We start from the raw sequence: 19870 nt of genomic DNA on the forward strand, positions 1-19870 counted from the left end.
TTCACCCCGCCTGATAGAATCAAAAGCCCCGAATACTATCAGATGGCTAGGCGTTTGCTGACATTTAATAAAGTGTCTGGAGATTGAGGTTACACACTCCATTGGAGAATTTCTAGACCAAATTGTTCACTGATTATAGAGTCTGAGTTCTGTAATTAGCACCCTTAACATTGAGTTATTATTTGTATTTCCACTAGAGAATTGTACTCAAAGAGCCAGCATTTCAAGTGAATTTGAATATTTAACCCAGATTGACAAACTGGGGGAAAGCCAACCACCCCAAAAGTCAGAGCTCATGATTTTAGTGTTTATTTCAAGGATTGAGTTCTATTGAAACACTGGCTTGTTTTTAGAAGATAAAAGTCTGAGTTGTAGGCCAGTCTCGGTGGAATAGTTGCTCTCCCACTTTTAATATTAAAGACTTTCTGAGCTTTGGTGTTTTCCTCTGCTTTATCTTCTCTCCTTCAAATCAGTAGGAGACATATAGAGAAGGAATCTTTGGGTGACTGGCAAATCTACGTGCCTAAAGTTTTGCTAAGACAAAGTTTAAAGTTATAAAATCTAGATAAAGAAGGATCACAGGACTATATATCTGGAAACTTGAGTATTATTCTTGACTCCACCATTAAGTACTGTGACCATTCACTTGAGTTTTTTGGATCTTAGTTTCCTAATACCTAATCCGACAGGATCTAATTGAGTATCTTTAAGATCTTTTCATGCTCAACAGTAATCTTCCTAAGAAAAGATTTTGAACTACTTGAGAATTTTAACACATGTGCCCTGTTGCTTCCTATTGTCAGAAGTCACTAAAGGTTGGTTGCATTTGGTTGAGAACCTGCTAATATGACTTAGGCACCTTCTTTCCACTTTTGAGTCCAAACTGAGGCCCAGGACTTTTATTACTGTCAAAGTAGAAGCTGAGAAATAGGGCAGTGTTCCAAATCCTGTGAGTCCAGTCCTGTGAGATAGATGGGTTGAGGTTGATGATAGGTTGATAATTTCTTTGACATCTTGGTTATGTGATTGGCCCTAGCTAAGTTTGGGCTCAGTTTTCCTAAAAGATCTAGTTGGAGAAGGAGACTTGAGAAAAGAGTTTTCTCTCTGCTATTTCCACGATTGGTTACATGGAAGGTACTCATTCAGTTTTGGTTGAACTGAATTCAGATGAATTAAAGGTAAATCCTGAGAGACAAGTTTGGCTGGTTGTTACTATTACTTTATACCTCAAGGGGTAATCCAGTTAGATAAGGCCAATTTCAGTTATTTAAAACATTTAATGACGTATAGAATTTGACACATGCATAGATAGTCACAGAGCTCTCCCAAGAATTTTAAAGTTGTGAGTTGACCAAGCTAAACACACAGATAATTAAAGAAGAAAAAACTGTATGTGTTGGGTTTGTCATTCTAACAAGAGAAGACTGACCATAAGGATAAACACCGACTTGTACCTTTTGATAAATAAAATTATGCTTGTCCTGCATCATGTTTAGGCAAAATTTATAAGCAATTCATATAGATCAATGCGATTTGTGTTACATCCACACAGCCAATCCAAGTTTTTAATATATAATTTTTTCACTGGCTCAGTTTTCCTATATCTCTAATCAGTGCCAATGTCACTAATTTCTCTTGATTCCCTAATTCCATGGGCTAGTTCCCCTTCTTCTCCTTTCCCCCTCCCCTCCCCCAACATCATTATTACCATTTGACACTCACATCTGGCTCTTTGGAAACCCTCAGGTCTTGCTTTCCCTTTTACAATATGAGGGCCCATGCATCCTACCAGATTCTCCTATTTGGCAAATCGTTTTTATTTCTACACACCCTTTTCCTCTCATCCTCAAGTGTTCTGAAGGCTGGAGGCCTTCCTTCATACAGCAGACATTCTGAGTTAAGATACTGTGAAAGGTGGACATTGATGGATGGATCCAAGGATGGTGAGATGGGCTGGAGAGATGTCTGGACCAGGGGTAGTGATATGAACAGGGAGAGAAAATGATGCAAACATACCCTGCATCACTGACATCCATCTGCTCATTCATTCACCCACTCTTTCATTAAACAAACATTCTGTGCCAGGTACTATGCTAGGTACTAGGAACAAAGGTGAATAAGCAAACATCGTTCCTGCCCTCATTGAGTGTATGGTCTACATGGAGGATTCCATCAAAGCAACATGATTTGTTAAGTACTACTGGGAAAAGTGCACATAGAAGGGACTCCAACCCAGGCTTGGCTTCCTGGAGGAAGAGTCACCTGCCCTGAAACCTGAAAGATGAGGCTGAAAGAGTCAGGGATGCTGTGGGGAGGGACAGAGGAGAGAAGACAGCTCCAGACTGAGAGAACACCTAGAGTGATTAGCAAATGAAGGAAATTTCGAATAGTTAAAAGTAGTTCATCCTTCATGCTAGGTGAAATAAGTCAGACAGAGAAAGATAAATACTGTGTGATATTGCTTATATGTGGCATTTAAAAAATACAACAGGGCTTCCCTGGTGGCGCAGTGGTTGAGAGTCCGCCTGCCGATGCAGGGGACACGGGTTTGTGCCCCGGTCCGGGAAGATCCCACATGCCGTGGAGCGGCTGGGCCCGTGAGCCATGGCCGCTGAGCCTGCGCGTCCGGAGCCTGTGCTCCGCAACGGGAGAGGCCACAACAGTGAGAGGCCCACGTACCGCAACAAAACAAAACAAAAAAACCCCAACAAATCAGTGAATATAACATAAAAGAAGCAGACTCACAGATATAGGGAACAAACTAGGGCAAGACAGGGGTGGGGAGTGGGAGGTACAAACTACTGGGCGTAAGACAGGCTACAGGGATGTATTGTACAGCACGGGGAATATAGCCAATATTTTGTAATAACTGTAAATGGCAAGTAACTTTTAAAAATTGTACAAAAATTAAAAAAAAAAATTTAAAAAGCTCTAAGGGAGGGCAAACTTTTTCTATAAAGGACCAGAGAGCAAATATTTTTGGTGTTGTGAACCATATGGTCTCTGACCCATTAATTAACTCTACTATATCATTCCAAAAGCAGCCATAGGTAATATATAAGTGAATGGGTATGACTCTGTTCCAACAAAATTGTTACTAAAAAAAAGTAGTTCGGGATTTCCCTGGTGGTGCAGTGGTTAAGAATCTGCTTGCTAATGCGGGGGACATGGGTTCGAGCCCTGGTCCGGGAAGACCCCACATGCCCCAGAGCAACTAAGCCCATGTGACATAACTACTGAGCCTGCACTCTAGAGCCCGCAAGCCACAATTACTGAGCCTGCACGCCGGAACTACTGAAGACCACGCTCCTAGAGCCCGTGCTCCACAAGATAAACCACTGCAACGAGAAGCCCGCGCACCTCAACGAAGAGTAGTCCCTGCTTGCCGCAACTAGAGAAAGCCCATATACAGCAACGAAGACCTAACACAGCCAAAAATAAAAATAAATAGATTTATTTAAAAAAAAAAAAAGTAGTTCATCCTGATTTCCACGGGGAGGGGGGTGACGAGAAATCCAAGAAGCTTTTGGGGGAAAGAAATGAGCCCAAACTCATATTCTTTTCTGACCTCCTAAGTGCTAAGTGAGTGAGATTTTGAGGCTCCACTTTACGTTTTAGTGTGTAGTTTCAGGTGGTGTTTCTTTACCCAGCAGGACGCTTACTCCCCTGGTCTCACCTTAAAGTTCAAACACAGCCTTTCATTCCAAAATAGGAATCAAATGTTTTAAATACAAATGCTTCCGAGAGTCATCCCGTTGGTAAAGAAATGTCTCACCCTGATCTCTTCCAGCTTCCTACGAGAGGGAGCCAGACTTCTGCACTGCAGTGAGTTCAGGGATGCTGAGCCAGAGAAGGGAGAGGAAAATGGGTCTCACACATTCAGACAGTTCGAGAGCTTCACAAATGTATCTTGTGACTTTATGTTCATTTGTGGAAGCGTCTAAAGGGAAGTGGGTTGGATACACAGGAGGAGAAAGAGAGGAGAAAAAAAATTCTTATACAAGTTGCTTCATGTCTGCTGGTATCGTCAGGGGGGATGGGATATTTTAACGGGAATGCTGGCACTCTCTCACCCTTAAATATTATTAAATACTAAGAACATCATTAAAACTTCTACTTCTATGGTTAAGAGCATACATTGGGACCCGATAGACATGATACGGCAGGACATCAATGCAGATGGCAAGATGAAGGAGAAAACAGTGTGCCTCCCTGGGAGTAAACTCAGCCCAAACTTTCCAGCAAAAATGGTCTCAGAGAGACCAGACACTATCCTCCACTGCCAGAGAGGCTGAAGGTTAGTCTTTTAAGTTTCTACTTTGAAATAAAGTACCCCTTGATGTATGTTTGGTTATTAATTATTATGTTATTGTTCATTATTTCTGAAAAGTAATACACGTTTAATAAAAATATGAGTTACAATAATGAAAATCATTTTATTCAAGCATTTCACCTCCTGAGGACTTCAACTTGGTTTCTAAAACACAGTAGAAACTTCCTAATTCAGACTAATGACAGAGAGCCCCATTGTGAATTACCAAGTTTTTCAGATGAGCGGGCATGCAAACACACAGACAAGAGTCAAGGAAAGCAAAATCGCACAGTCTGCTTCATCCCTTTGTTTTGACAGTGGTAGTTCAGACTTAACAGTCTATGATAAAACTTTCCAGTACCTCGGGATAAACGTATCGTCGCTCGTTTCACAAAAATAATGAAGTCTTGGTAATCAGAAATCTTACTATAGAACCCAGACATTACATCTTTGCTCAGAGATAGCTTTGGGACTGCAGGGGGTTGCAAATAATTATCTAGCTTACGGAGTACTGAAGTGAGAACGATGGAAGGCCTACGGTACATGCAAAATGAGGAAGAGAGGTAAAAAGACATTTTAAGGTTGCCATTTAGCATTACTCTCACGTTTTTCTCTGCAATCACAGATCTTTCAAGGTAGAAAAGAGCTCATGTATGTTCTTTTACCCAACCTCCTCATTTACCCTACTGCTGTATTGATTAGGATTTTATGATTTTCCCTTCAAGAAAGAAGGAGGGCCAACTTAATTACATGTAAGTCTCCCTTGTCTGAGAAAAGGCTACACATTTTTATGTGTGGAATGGTACGCAGGCCAGGGATAATGTTGGGATTCACAATCTAACGCACCTAGATTTTTATTACCCATCATTTCCCCATCATCTCCTCCTCCTCTTCCATTAATCCTGATGAATGGTTCTCAACCTTGGCTGTCCACCGAGCCACCTGGGGAGCTATTTGAACACACCAAACCCCATGTGCAGACATTCTGTCTTAATTGATGATGGAGAGCCATTGGGAGACCACTGAGAGTTGAAAGGACCCACGTACAGCTGTGTTTTTGTGTTGACTTGTAAGTATTATACTGTATCCTTAGTAGAGCCACAGCAGTTAGGATAAGTGTAGATTCCAGGATAGGGGACCGTCTCACTGTTAGATGGAGGTGTGGAGTAGAAACATGGGTCTTGGAATCAGCCTGCTGGGTTTGAATTCTCACTCTACCACTTACTAGGTAAAATGTGCTTAATAAAGGTATCCATCCATAGACATGTAATTAAATGAGTTAACATACATGAAAGGTTAAGAACAGTTTTCAAAACATGTCAAGAAATGTAAATTTTGAGTTGCTATTCAAAGGGATCTGGAGGGCAAAGAGTGAGGTAGCAAAAGACATTGCTTTACAATATGCCTGTAGGTTCCGAGGAGATTAGGCTGGGGCCCACCAGGGACAGAAGAGTTGCTGAGAGCTATCAGAAAGGATAGAATGGCCTGTTTGGGGAAACACCATAAATGGTTTGCAGCAGAGTCGGTTTTACAGGAGGTTTTATTTTGTACCTATTTCAGGGAAGAAAACTTATGCTAGAAAAGGGCCAGGGGAATAAAATTGCTTACATTTAAAGAAAGGTCTACCTGAGCTCTAAGAAATTCTGTCCGTCACCAAAAATAGATCTGAGGCTTCCCTGGTGGCGCAGTGGTTAGGAATCCGCCTGCCAATGCAGGGAACACGGGTTCGAGCCCTGGTCCGGGAAGATCCCACGTGCTGTGGAGCAACTAAGCCCGTCCGTCACAACTACTGAGCCTGTGCTCTAGAGCCCGCGAGCCACAACTACTGAAGCCCGAGTGCCTAGAGCCTGTGCTCTGCAACAAGAGAAGCCACCGCAATGAGAAGCCCGTGCACCACAACGAAGAGTAGCCTCCCGCTCACCACAACTAGAGAAAGCCCACACTCAGCAACAAAGACCCAACGCAGCCAAAAAAAAAGATCTGGACCAGTCTTTAGAGGGTGGGCTAGTTCCTAAAATGCTCGCTTATCTGTGGAAGGAACTACTGCAGAGATGTAATACGCTTGGTTAAGATGTCCCAAACATGAACACAATTACAGGGGTGCATTTGGGTTGGTGGGGGGTGGTGTGGAGGCTCCTCAGCCAGGTTAAATTTTAAAGACTCAAGAGCTGAGAGACACATAAAGGGGTGAGTCAAGTGAAAAGGAAATTTCTGGCAAGCATAAAAAGTTAAGCATACCACTACCCCTCTCTGTAGAGATAAACCTAGACTTAACTAAGAATTTGCAAATTGTTCATTTTGTGGCTACGTCCTCTTTTTTTTTTAATATTTGCTTTTTAATTGAGTTATTTGTAGTGAGGTGGATAGACCTAGAGTCTGTCATACAGAGTGAAGTCAGAAGGAGAAAAACAAATACCGTATGCTAATACATATATATGGAATCTAAGAAAAAAAAAATGTCATGAAGAACCTAGGGGTAAGACGGGAATAAAGACACAGACCTACTAGAGCACGGACTTGAGGATATGGGGAGGGGGAAGGGTAAGCTGTGACAAAGTGAGAGAGTGGCATGGACATATGTCCTCTTTCAATGGCAAAATTTACATTTTGGTCTTTTCCTTTTTGTTCTGTATACTTTTGTGTTAAGCCAGGCAGGGCTGACGGAAGAGAATCAAGTTGGATACCTGCTCAAGCGAAAACTAATTAGGGAAGCAAATCCACTGCTCCCCTCAAAAATCAAACACTGCCTACCAGAATCAAGTGAAAATGACTTTTAGACTGTCTGTTGCTTGGGCAGATCTGTACCGCGGCTCCTTCAATTACCAAGTCTAATTTGGAGTTGACTGCAAATTTAAGCACTTTTAGCAGAAGTTCATGAGTCATTCAGATTAAATCTAATTCATTTGTACAGTGTTTCTTGGGCAAAGGTGGGTAGCGAGGGATTTGCCTAAGTATGGAGACGAGGAAAGCTGCAGTGTGAGGGACTTTCTAAAGCTCCCTAAGTGAGGTGGCAGCAGAAAAGGAAGATCAGATGTGGCTGTCCTCACCTCCATCCAGCCCTAACTCCTGGTTTGCCTAAATTGCCTGCCGGCAACATGAGACTGCTCCCCGCCCCTTCTCTCTCTCTTTCTCTCTCTCTCTGCACACCAAGAGGCTATTCGGGGGGGGGGGGGAACCTGGGTATAGCAATGTTTACACTTATTATGTGTATATGCATCCCCATATCATGCACGTCCTGTGAAAACCTGGAAACCGTGGTATTTGAATATAATTGAAAGGGCGCATGCTAATTTAGACCCTGTGACAGTACTGTAACCAAGATTTACAGGTGCAAACGGTTGACAACTCAGCTATTGGGTGAAAAGAGGGTGATGGGACTCTGATTTGATGGGATGACCCTTTCTGACATGTGAACAAAGAAACCTGCATATCTATTTTTAACCAGGCTCTGGAGACTTCCAGTAATTGCCATTTGGAGCTGAGGCTCCGAGCTATCCCAGTTCTTGGGGATATTTGCATCTCTTTCTGTGTTTGGGTTTTGTCTGTCTAATCCCTCTGAGCGGGCTGGGATGCAGCATCTGTCTCTGCGTTGGCAGGAGGCTCACAGACGCCCTCCTCCTCACATGCTTGCTGCAGCCCGCCTTCTTCCTCTCTGGCTGGGGCTTCCAACTGGAAGCCTGGTGTTTTCTATTCCAGGAAAAATGCAAATACTACTTTGAGCTTTTATGAGTTGCTATACCTGAGTGCCACTGACAAATCCAAGTTTAGGCCTCACAATTGCTATTCATCATAGTAGCAAAAAGGGAGACATCAGGATTGGATCCTCAAGCTGAGGTACAACAGAAGCCATGATGAAGCTGGAACTTGGGATTTGGGGGTTTCATGCAAACTTTTCTCACACAAGGGAGTGATTAGATTAAATTGTAAAGTCTGTGAATGTGGTTTTTGGGGTTCTCTTTGTCTCCCTGGTGTTACTCATTTCATCCCACCCATCTTCCTATATTTGGGTTTTATTCTATCTCTTCCTAAACAAAACCTCTTCCCTTGAAAAGATTCAATGATTGATTCATACTTTCATACAGATGGGGTTTATGTGCTACTTCTTAGGCTGTTTTTTCTTTTTCTTTCTTTCTTTTTCTTTTTTTAGCATTTTAATGGGGATCAAGACTTTAAGCCAAAGGAGTAAACCTCTTGTCAGGGAATTTCAGATCTCTTGTGGGGACCATATTTCCAGCTTAAGGTAAAGACTGGAGTTTTTTTTTCTGGAATTATTAAAATGCCAACATTTGACTCACAGACATAGAAAATAAACTTATGGTTACCAAAGGGGAAAGGAGGGAGAGGAGGAATAAATTAGGAGTTTGGAATGAAAATATACACACTACTATATATAAAACAGATAACCAGCAAGGACCTACTGTGTAGCACAGGGAACTCTTCTCAATATCTTGTAATAACTTATAATGGAAGAGAATGTACAAAAGATGTATATGTGTGACTGAATCACTCTGCTGTACGTCTAAAACTAACACAACATTGTAAATCAACTATATTTCCACAAAAATTTTTTAAAAAGGAAAAAGTCAACATTTAAGTATAGAGATGCTATTTCTCTCTGTATAAGACCAGTTTCCCCTAAGATGAAGGTAGGGGTATGAAGCCTGGAAGATATACTGAAGACCCCATTCTCTTCACAATTGGTCGCCAGAGCAGTCACTCCAATTGAAAGCCAGAAGCAGTGTATCATGGCTCTTAGAATAAAGACCAACATCCCTGACAGAGTCAGCAAGGCCCCAGGAGATCCCAGGCTTGTCTGGCAGCCCCGGCCCCTCCTGCTTCCTGAGCGCCCCTCACACAGGCCTTCTCACAGTCCCTCAGCCAGGCAAGCCCTCCTGCCTTGAGGAGAATGCTCCATCCTCTCGGCCAGGACATCGGAGACCCCCTCTTCTGGAAAAGGCAGCCCCACCTCTCCCTTTCTCTCCATCCTCCACCCCATGCTGTCTGTCTAGATAACCGCAAATCACCCTTCAGATACTGGAGACATGTCTGCTCCTCAGGGAATACTTTGATGATTAGGTCCCATGCCCGTGTTATTTGCGCTATCCTTATCCATTAGTGCACTGAGCCAATTTGCAATTATACATCTATTTGTGCCATTATTTACTAAACGTTTAACTGTCCAACTCCACAAGGACAGGGCTGCATGTGAATCACTCACCCTTGCCTCCATCCCATCCCTAGCACACTGCCCGGCTCCCAGGCCTCAGTCAGAACGAAGTATTCTATCACTGAGCTTATCTACGGGACTGACAAATTGTACTGAAACCCTGAAGTTTTATAGAAATTCTCTTCTATCCTGATTGAATAATTATGATCATGTTTGTTCATTTAGTGATTAGAAAGTTAAAAGGAGTTGTCGTCAAAACATGTATTATTTTCTTTGGTAAGTTTGATGTGTATGTGTACATGTTTATACATAAGTAAATGTGCAGCATAATTGGGATAATTAATTGGGATATTAATTTTTCAAAGGACCTTTTGCATCTTCTAGCATATTTGCTCATCAAAAAATCGCTGTGAGGAAAGTGAGGCATTGTACTGTGAAGAAAATAAGATATATATATATATACACATATATATATACTATATATATATTACATATATACATATATACTATATTATATAATGTATATTATGTAATAGTAAATATATACTATAGTATATAGTAGATATATAATACAGTATAGCAGATATCTACTATAATATATAGTAGATATATAATATACTAGTGTATATAATACCCTAATACATAATGTATATACTATATCTTATATACTACATGGTAGATGTATAATATGTGTAACATATATACTAATTTACTAGTATGTAATTGTATATTATATATACATAATAGTTATTACATGTCATATAAACCAATTAACCAGCATATTACATATATGAACCTAAAGCCACCCTGTAAGCTAGTTGCAAAGACAGAATTCATTACTGAATTTTATAATCCAGAGTGATGATTAAGATGATGATTACTCTATGTCAGTATTGTTGAAAAGAATGACTCCAGACAACCCTTCCTTCCGTGTTGGTATGTGTGCAAATGGCTCTTTAATTTTTGTATCGTCCTTTGCTGCTTGCTCATGATAATCAATAGATGGATGCTATGAGAAGTCTTTCATTGCAGACTTTTCTGTTAAGTGAGAGAGAATAAAACAGAAGTTGGGAAGCAGTCGTGCCCAAAATGGTTTTGTTGACAAGCATGTTCTTGGACCAGAGCCCCAGACCTGCAGTTTACTGAGAAGACTGCTTCATATTTTGCATGGGTTATCCTGAAAACTAACGGATATATAATTTGGGGAAAATGTAGTATTTCTGCTTTATAAAGTAGAAGGAATTAGGAAGCACAAAAAATGGAAAGTTACATGTGTATATCATTTACTTTGCAACAAAGACTTTGCTCAGCAATTTCAAATGTTTTGTCTTTCTTATTTAATCCTCCCCACACCCTGAGAGATGGAGGTATTATTATTGACATGTTATAGCAGAGAAGTCAGTTAAATGCATCACGTCACAGGAGCATCCTGATTCGGAGATCTGTTCTACCACTCTGAGCTCCACGAATCAATTCCATGGGCTTAAGATCTCCTGGAGCCATTTTCCAGTTAAATTGAATATTCCACCATAAGTTGACTGTCCTATTAGTTGAGTTTCTAGGATCTATGAAATGAAATGACTGATCTGCAAGGGCTTGGGGTTGCCATGTCAACCCTCTGTGGATGCCTACAGAGCCGGTCTGTATATAACTCCTTATTCTCACACCTTGCCCTAAGCAGTGCTTGGGAGCACTTTTAATAAGATGGGTTTGCCATGGTCCTCCTTATTTGTAGTGGACAGCTGTCATCCAAGAGCTGCTTTGGTAATTTATCACCGATTCTCCACACCTCTGTCCCATCAGAAATATCCTTCAAAAAGTCACTACCATGTTGGCAATTCCCAGGCCTTGTCCTTGGTGTTCCTGTCCTGTTATTTAGGACGCTTTACAAACATGTGTTATACTCAGCTTCCCCCCAAATTCAGCTTGGATGCTTGCTCCAGGTGGACAATTACTTCTTTCACCTTGTTCTGTCAGGATGTCATGATAACATGTCCCAGTCATGATATCAAGCATCTTAAATATATTTTATTATCTAATTCATAAAATCACACTGAAAGATAGGAAATATTGTGATTCTCCATTTTTCTGAAAAGGAAACTGAAACAAAAGAAAATTTTTCCAAAGATACAGAGCTTGAAGGAGGTTGAGCTGGGATACTGCATCCAGGTGTTCTCTCTTTAAGGCCTGCACGATTGCCAACCAGAATGTACGGATGGGATGCTTGATGGGAACAGGTGGGCATTCTTGACTTATTTTTCTACCTTTATTTTGGCAACTCAGTACATCATATGTAGTGTACTGCTTTAGCATAGATACGGATAACTCAATAAATAAGATATATAGATAATTTTAGTCATACAGAATTAATAGGCAGGAAACATACTGGCTTTGTATAATTTAAACCTCAATCCTGTAAGGGGATTTACAGACATAAGGGTACATGATACCCTAGAAGGTGACACCTGCAACTCAGACTCTGTAATGAACCAGTCAAAAGAGGGAAAGTTGCAAAGTTCTGGAAACTTCATGTGAGGTCAGAGAGTCTTTTGGCATGGAGGAAATCCCTGTGGTCTTGGAGGAAATCCCTGTGGTCTTAGAGGAAGTCCCTGCAGTCTCTTCTTATTGGAAGAAGAAGAGAGAGTTTAGAAAGTGGAGAGATGATATGACCATGGTTCCTATGTGTGTGCATCACACCTACCGCTCCACAGAACTGGTCACTCTTTAACCCTCATTCTCAATCTTGTCTTCTCAGACTCCTCCCACTAGAATCTGTTTTCAACTTATACTTGTTGAGTGAGTTGACCTGGGAACTATTTTCTGTGGGATTTCATATTCGATTTCATTCATATTGGATTTGATTTGAAATTCAGCAGAAAAAGGTTACAAATATATATAGAATTTTGTTAGAATACATGTATTTCAATGACTGTAGCATAATGTGGAAGCAACTTTCACTTCTGTTTAAAATATGTGGCTGAACATAAGGTTTTCTTTGTAGAGGTTAGGGTACACGCTCAATTATTTGCTAATCTGGGTTCTTCAGCAAGTCCGTCTTGTGTCGTGGTGATTCGCATGTCTTCTTGGGTGTTGGCTCAGGAGCAAATTCACTGGCATAAAACCATCCTTGAGTAACTTTTATTAATATCTTTAGCCTCTATGTTTAAAAACATTTCACAGTAATGTGAAGTTAATTCAAGTACTCTTTTTAATTTTTCATGTTATGATTTTGTTAAAAACACTTTTTTGACTGGATATATTGCAAAGGTGATATAAAATTATGGCACTCAGAAGGGTACCAATTGTATCATCATCAATTAGTCTTACGGTGTTGGTTCAATTTTGGGGGAAGCTAAATGCTATAAATCTTACAGGGGTGCTGTGATCACTTAGTGGTCGGGGAGCAATGCACTGAATTCCCCGTGTTGCACTCAGGATGTTCTCTGTATTGCCATGCAGCAAATATCCTATTGGCTTAGTGGTAGGAAATCACCTGTATATTTGGGAATGTATTTAGGCACAAACAGGAGGAGCCTGGGCAGGATCTGGACAGGGCAGGAAAACAATTATTATAATCTATTTGCATCTTTCTTTCTGAGTATGGTCATGGGAGTGGCATCTTTGAAACCTCTTGGCATTGCTGTGCTGCTCCACATGTGGAAGAACAGTTCAGGTTGGTTTATAAGCAAGCATTTCATTTTCTATGTTAAAGGGCTCTGCAGAATGAAGTATTTCAACAATTCCACAGTAGGACTTGTTGGGAATGTGTGGCTTAGAAATAACAACTATAAAGATTTTAGAGGGCTTCCCTGGTGGCACAGTGGTTGAGAGTCCGCCTGCCGATGCAGGGGACGCGGGTTCGTGCCCCGGTCCAGGAAGATCCCACATGCCGCGGAGCGGCTAGGCCCGTGAGCCATGGCCGCTGAGCCTGCGCGTCCGGAGCCTGTGCACCACAACGGGAGAGGCCACAGCAGTGAGAGGCCCGCGTACCGCAAAAAAAAAAAAAAAAAAAGATTTTAGATGCTTGGATCACAAGTTAGAATGGGAGAAATGATTTTACTATCCGGTCCTTTGAGAAGGTCCACTGGTCTTCTTAGCAGAAATTCCCAGATATTCGGGCTGTTCTGACCATTTTTTCCCTCCTGCTTCAGGTAGCAAATTGACAGTGGGTTGGGGAGTGTAAATGTTGGGGCAATAGAAATTATGTAAATGGCGCATTCCAGCAAGACAAATTTCAAGTCCTTGAGGTCTTTTAAAGAGCATTAATTCTAGAAATTAGACACAAAATTTAACTTTTTCATTCTAATGATTTCATAAAGAAAAACTCGTTAGTAAAGGTGACAAATAGGAAGTTCTATTGAACATTTGAATTCAAGAATCTCAGTGAATGCCTCAGGGAGATATTTACCCAGCCAATGACTCTCTGATGTTATTAAGAAGCAATTTACTCAGGAAAGTCTCCATTCATGAGTTTACATAAGAACAATATCTACTTTACAAAGGCTTGTGTTCCCAGTATAGCACATACGTAATTTACAATGACTTTTGGTTAAAATTTTCATTAGGTTGGTTCAATAGTATTTGATAATTTTAATTCAGTTTTATGAGATCTCAGGTTCCCATTCATAGGAAAAGAAAATGAATGCAGAGGAAATAAATTTTTAAAGAGCAAATTTATCTCTCAAATGAGCTCTAGCTAATTTCAGTAGCAAAACTGAGGTGGAGGAAAGTTAACCTTTAGTATTTCTATGGCAGCCCTTTTGGGCATAGACTATGGTATCCATTAAAAAAAACCCTCTCAGATGCACAGCATCAGTGCTTTGCAATTATGCCAATCTGTGCAGTGACTTTACAATAGACTCTTTTGAAATACTGATATGGAAGAGGTGCCACGGGGTTTAAGCACAGGGTGTTTTCATGGGTTGAGGATAGGAAGGGAGCAGTGGTCCTCAGACACATATCAGATCTAGGAAAATAAAACCAAAATAGATGAGGGGTGAGTGTTCTGAAATAAGGATTAAGGAGTATACAATTATGACAGGTCAAGAATTTAGGCAGGAAAACCATTACTTAAGCTTTAATGAAGAATGTGAAATGAGGGCAGACTCAGAGCCACAGATACAGGAAGATGAGAAAGTCACATCACAGAACCAGTCATCAGAGGATAGACCAGCCCTGATGATACGATGAGGAGTTGGCCCTGCTTGACTGGAGAAGGGATGAGTTAACAAGAGGTTACGAAGCACATATACACACCCCCAGAAGTTAAGAGTTTTTCAGCAATTAAGTTTCCTTTTTAAGTTATCTGACTTAGACTTCCATGGTGATAACTTCAAACTCCTTGCCAGCTAATCTGCAAACAGCGTAGGACCATGCAAAGTAAAACACTCCCCCAATCTTATCAACAGATTGAAAGAATCAAATACTATTTGTCAACAATGAAGTCCAACTTCTCACAATATGGTCACCATGTTGACAGAGGAAATGCGAATAAAATTCCCCAGTCACGTCAGGGTCCTGATGACTCAGCTGCGGTTTACAATGAATCCTGTGACAATTATGGGTGACAAAGACCATAGAAGGCAATTCACTCCTTGCCCTGACATTTCCATTCTGAAGTGGTCTCTTTTCTCTGACTCTTTAAGTAAAGAAAGAGGTCTACTAAGCAATTGTTCAGTGAATTTGATCAATGTAGAAAACCAAACTAGATTATTCACCCTCTGAAAGTCAGTTTTTATTTACTAAAGTCTTATTTGTGTTTATTCTCTTTATCTAGCTCTTGCAAGTGCCCTTGGTCTATTAGGAAACAGACTGTTTCTAAAAGTCTGCTTTATCAAGAGGGGTCCTGAGTTACAAAGTCAGCCTCATATTAAGTCAGGATTTAAACGACCACCTGATTTTTTAGGTTTGGCCCCTGAGACAAAAGCCCTATTTGTTAGTTATATATGGGTTATACAGTCTGTCAGAAATGCATTCTGCTAGTGTTAGAAGTGAATCTACAGAATATATGGTGTATGACTGTCATTGTCATGAATTACAGCTTTGTATTTTATAGTATAATGAAATGAGATGACAAAAATGACATCAAGCTTTGGATTTCAGTGTCTAAATCACCCATTTTATTCATCATTTGGCAGCTAAATGTCTTTTAAGTACTGTGCAAGGTTTTATGATTTAATGTTTGCCCAAAGCACCGAAAGAAATATGTTAAGCTGCATTACTAAGTAGAGGCGACTATGCTTCATGAAACCATCAGAAGGCAGATGTTTGATACAGTATCCTGTGGCCTCTGAGAAGAGGAGACCAGGGCCAAAGTTTGAGCTGATCTATCTACCTCTGGACTCCCCATTTCCAGAGGCTCTTCAAATCCACACGACACATGGAGCAAATGAAGAGTTTACTATTTTCGCACCACTACGTTTAACTTGCTCTGACAGCCCTTTCAAGCTCTTCTTTTCTTCGAAAAATTGATATTTTGGTCTCTGGTGGCCATGTATTCAGTCTCCTGCCTTTATGAGCTTTGCTTTGACTAAAGAGAATTCATTACTACGGAGGAATCTTAACTTGTAGTGGTTAAATTCTCAGTGAAGTAGCTTCCAGTGCTGTGATTGTTATGTGCCTGCCGGTTTCCTTGAAAACTCTGTAGCCTATAAATCTTGTTTCTCCCATTTAGGAGCTTCAAAACAGGACGCTCTCTTCTTGTGATGGAAGGTGGCTTAACATGACAAAGTACTCATTAGCTGTGATTTTTAAACTTTATTCTACTGAACCCTCTGCCAATGCAAAGGGCTTACTATCCCCGCCCCTCACACCATCACTCAGATGCCTGGCAAGAATAGGGCCAGAAAACAGTGACGTCTAGTTTCCAAACTCACTTTGTCTTGCCTCTGCTTTGAATAGGTAATAATCATGGTCAGCCTTCACACTGATGGAGGATCAAGCCACTCTGTAGTGTGACCCCCACGTTTTAGGGGCTTTGTGATGGTCCAATGACTCCCTTTGTTTGCCCAACTTGTCTCATATTAAAACAAACATAATTCTCCATCATCAGTGGTGCCTCTTTTGATCCCCAGACATGACAGCCTGTTACAGCGTGAAGGTTGTAACAGATAACTCTCAAGATGTTATTAATCACACTTCAAGGCGCAGGAAATTCGTGAGATTATTTTGTGGGAGTAGAAGGCCGTGAAGGTAGAAGTTCTAAAAAAAAAAAAAAGGGTGGAGAAAGGGAACCAAGAAAGGAGGAGAAGGATAAGAAATCAAAAATCCAGAAATCCTGGAAATGCTCTTGCCTAAGGGCATATGCTTTTGGCCCCATTGACAAAACTCAAGGGCTTTACAGGATCTAAATTGCTTTTTGTCACCCTCTCAATTAGAGAAGCTAATCTAATGTTATTGAACACTCCTGAGCAATAAAGTGTGCAAAATAACTTCCCCCTCATAACCAAGCAGATCATATGTGACCCAGATCACAACCACATCCATGCAATGCATATGTACTCTAGGATGAACTAAGTTCTCCCTTTTCCATCTGTGCTCTAACTCTGTGCCATATGTCTCCTAACAAGGTATCATCCATTATTCTTTTATTCAGTTCACTGCATTTTGTTCCTCTTGTCCCTTGAAAATTAGCCTGTCTTTAATCAGAAATCACTTCCACTCACAGTTCAGTGCACCTACTGGAGATGCAGCAAACGCTTGTTTACAGGGCTGGTAATTGGATTAAAACTTCGAAAAGAAACAGAAAAATGGAATGCATTAAAAAAATGAAAGACACAAGCATGAAAACCAACAAAGCCAAAACAAATTAAAAAGCTCTAATGAATGAAATTGCTATTAATAGAAATCATTTATCAGTAACAATGCTCCAGAGTTTATCAATATTCAATTGCAATGATATTTAAAAACCTAAGAGAAGAAGGAAAAGGATGCTGAATAGCCTTTCTATGAGGATGACTTGAGAATGATTAGTTTCATTCAGTGCATCTCCTGGGCTGTCTTGAAAAATGGGCAGTGCGTAAATCTTCACGAGGTCTGGATATAGAAACGCTACAGTGGGGACAGCGCCCCTGTGTTCAATTATTTAAGAAGGAAAATTAATTATCCTTTTAAATTTGAGTATTGTTATTTTGATCCTTAAAATCACAGATAAGAAAAAGATGATTATGATCTCTTTCCACAAATTCTTGCCGAGTGGTATGAACGGGTGTAATGTGACACTGAGAGTCATTGGGTGTGGTATGCCATTTTGTCAATTCAGGAGTGATGGCGTTGGCATATTGTTGGTTGCTTCCAACCTCAAAACTATCATCATAGCCCTAATTTTCTATATATTCTTCCAGTAACCTTGTTCAAAATAATTTTTTTCAAAAGAAGCTGATGTTTTGGATAAACAAAATAAAACACATTGCAAACAACCAAAAGTAATAGCGGTATAGGAATCTGAAATCAAATAGTCATACAGGGAGGTCAATATTCAACAACAACTAAGCTTTGATATAAATGTGCTCCAAAGAGGTGATGGAGCACACTCAACAGTAAACACAATCCAGAAGAGAAAAATCCAAAGAGAAACAACAGAAATGTTCACACACCAAAAAGCATAAAAAGCAGAAAACCTGAAAATCAAATTCACGTGAGTTAACCACCATCACTACCTTTTTAGCAGGTATCTTGAAGCTGTCCATCTTAAGTCTGCAAAAGAGGCAAGCTCTTACCTGTGTGGCTGGATCACTCCTTCTCAAGCTCTGCAGATCTAAAGATGAAAAAATAACAGGTAATTAGGTTCAGTCCTTTAATTTGAGAAAGATACTCTATGCAAACATTATTTTAAAAACGTGCTCTTTTTCTGTTAAAAAAAAGATGGAATGAAAACAATGCCTAACAATTAAACACGTGAGATGAATTTTCTGTTATTTGCTCATTGACCTAAAGTGAAGGCAGGAGTACAATTCAGTTGTGGGGGACTTGTGCAGTCCTCATCAGAATAAAGTGATGGTGCTGAATAACTGATTTCTGATTTCTGCCACATCTGTGCTGATACGATTTTTATTAGGGTTTGTTTACATTATCTTGGGGATTTTGGTACCTGATGGCTACCTTCTATTTTATCCATATCGATTGAACTGTGGGGAAGGAAGAGAATTAATACCCTTCCTTTGCCACAGAAATTCTATCTAGGGACTTAATGTCACAGAATTATTACGGGAATCTGTTTGGTCTGTCTTATTTAGGTTGTAAAATCTAGAACATTAGCCAGTTGTTCTGGTCCAATGCTTACTGAAATCCATTTACTACGTGTAACATTTTCATTTATTGACCAAGCAATAAAATCTGGGTTCTAAAATGTTTTAGATGAGTTACAATTCATTTTCATGCTCGTCAGTGGTATAAGACTGATGAATTAGGAGCCGTGAGGAATATTCTATTATAAATGGAAAACCTGAACCCAATTCTAGAACCTCTGAATCCACTAGCCTACCCAGTAGTTGGCAAACTATGGCTCAAGGGCCGAATCCAGCCTGCTACCTATTTTTATATGAGCTAAGAATGATTTTTCCCTTTATAAGGGATTCGGAAAAAATCAAAAGAAGAATAATATTCCACAGTTTGTGAAAATAATAAAAACTCAAATCTTGGTGTCCATAAATAGAGTTTTATTGGAACACAGCCACACACATTTGTTTACATGTCCGTGGCTGCTTTCACGCTACAATGGCATTGTAGAGGTAAGTAGGTAAATAGTTACAAGAGGTAAGTAGTTGGAACAGAGAGAATATGGCCTGCAAACCTTATGATATTTACTACCTGGCCCTTTAAGAAAAAATGTATTGACCCCTTAGCCTGTGGTTGATTTCATCTTTGTTGGGGACATGGGAGGATGATATGATAAGATCCTAATAACTGAGGCTCATCATTACAGGTAGGCAAGTGATAGCTTATCAGACCATTAAAATAAAAGTAACTGTATTTCGTTCTGGGGTCCTCTAGGACACAGACTATGTGGGGGAAATTCACGAACAAATGGAGTCAGCTGTCTGTGCAGCAAGTTCTAGGCTGGCTTCATTGCTGGATTCTAGTTACCTATCAAATCCACATTTTATTTTACAGTAAGATTTCAAGACTCTCCTTAATATTTGATAAGAATGTCTAGAACATTAACTCAATATGGAATAAATCAAAAAGAAATGTTGAAAGAAATGAAACACACATATAAGTATATACATATAATGATATATATGAAGCATTTCTATGAGGTTCAAAAACAGACATAACCAAACTATATTTTTAATGAAAAGATATATACACATAACATATATATTCACATATATACAGTAAAGGATTAACCTTGCCCAAAGAGAGGTCTGGCCTTTGCCCTCAGCTCTTGAGAT

General features: G+C 40.1%; 1 protein-coding gene across 1 annotated transcript in view; it reads right to left on the reverse strand.

The window, feature by feature from the left end:
• The window catches only part of CELF2 (CUGBP Elav-like family member 2), an 830917-nt gene that overhangs the window by 606904 nt on the left and 204143 nt on the right, over window positions 1-19870 (reverse strand). The window contains exon 2 of the mRNA XM_033439192.2: window positions 18197-18234. The gene's annotated coding sequence lies outside the window, so the exon portion shown is untranslated. The remainder of the gene's footprint in view (window positions 1-18196; window positions 18235-19870) is intronic.

This window comes from Orcinus orca, chromosome 2 (genome assembly GCF_937001465.1).
Source record: "Orcinus orca chromosome 2, mOrcOrc1.1, whole genome shotgun sequence".
Lineage (NCBI taxonomy): Eukaryota > Metazoa > Chordata > Mammalia > Artiodactyla > Delphinidae > Orcinus > Orcinus orca.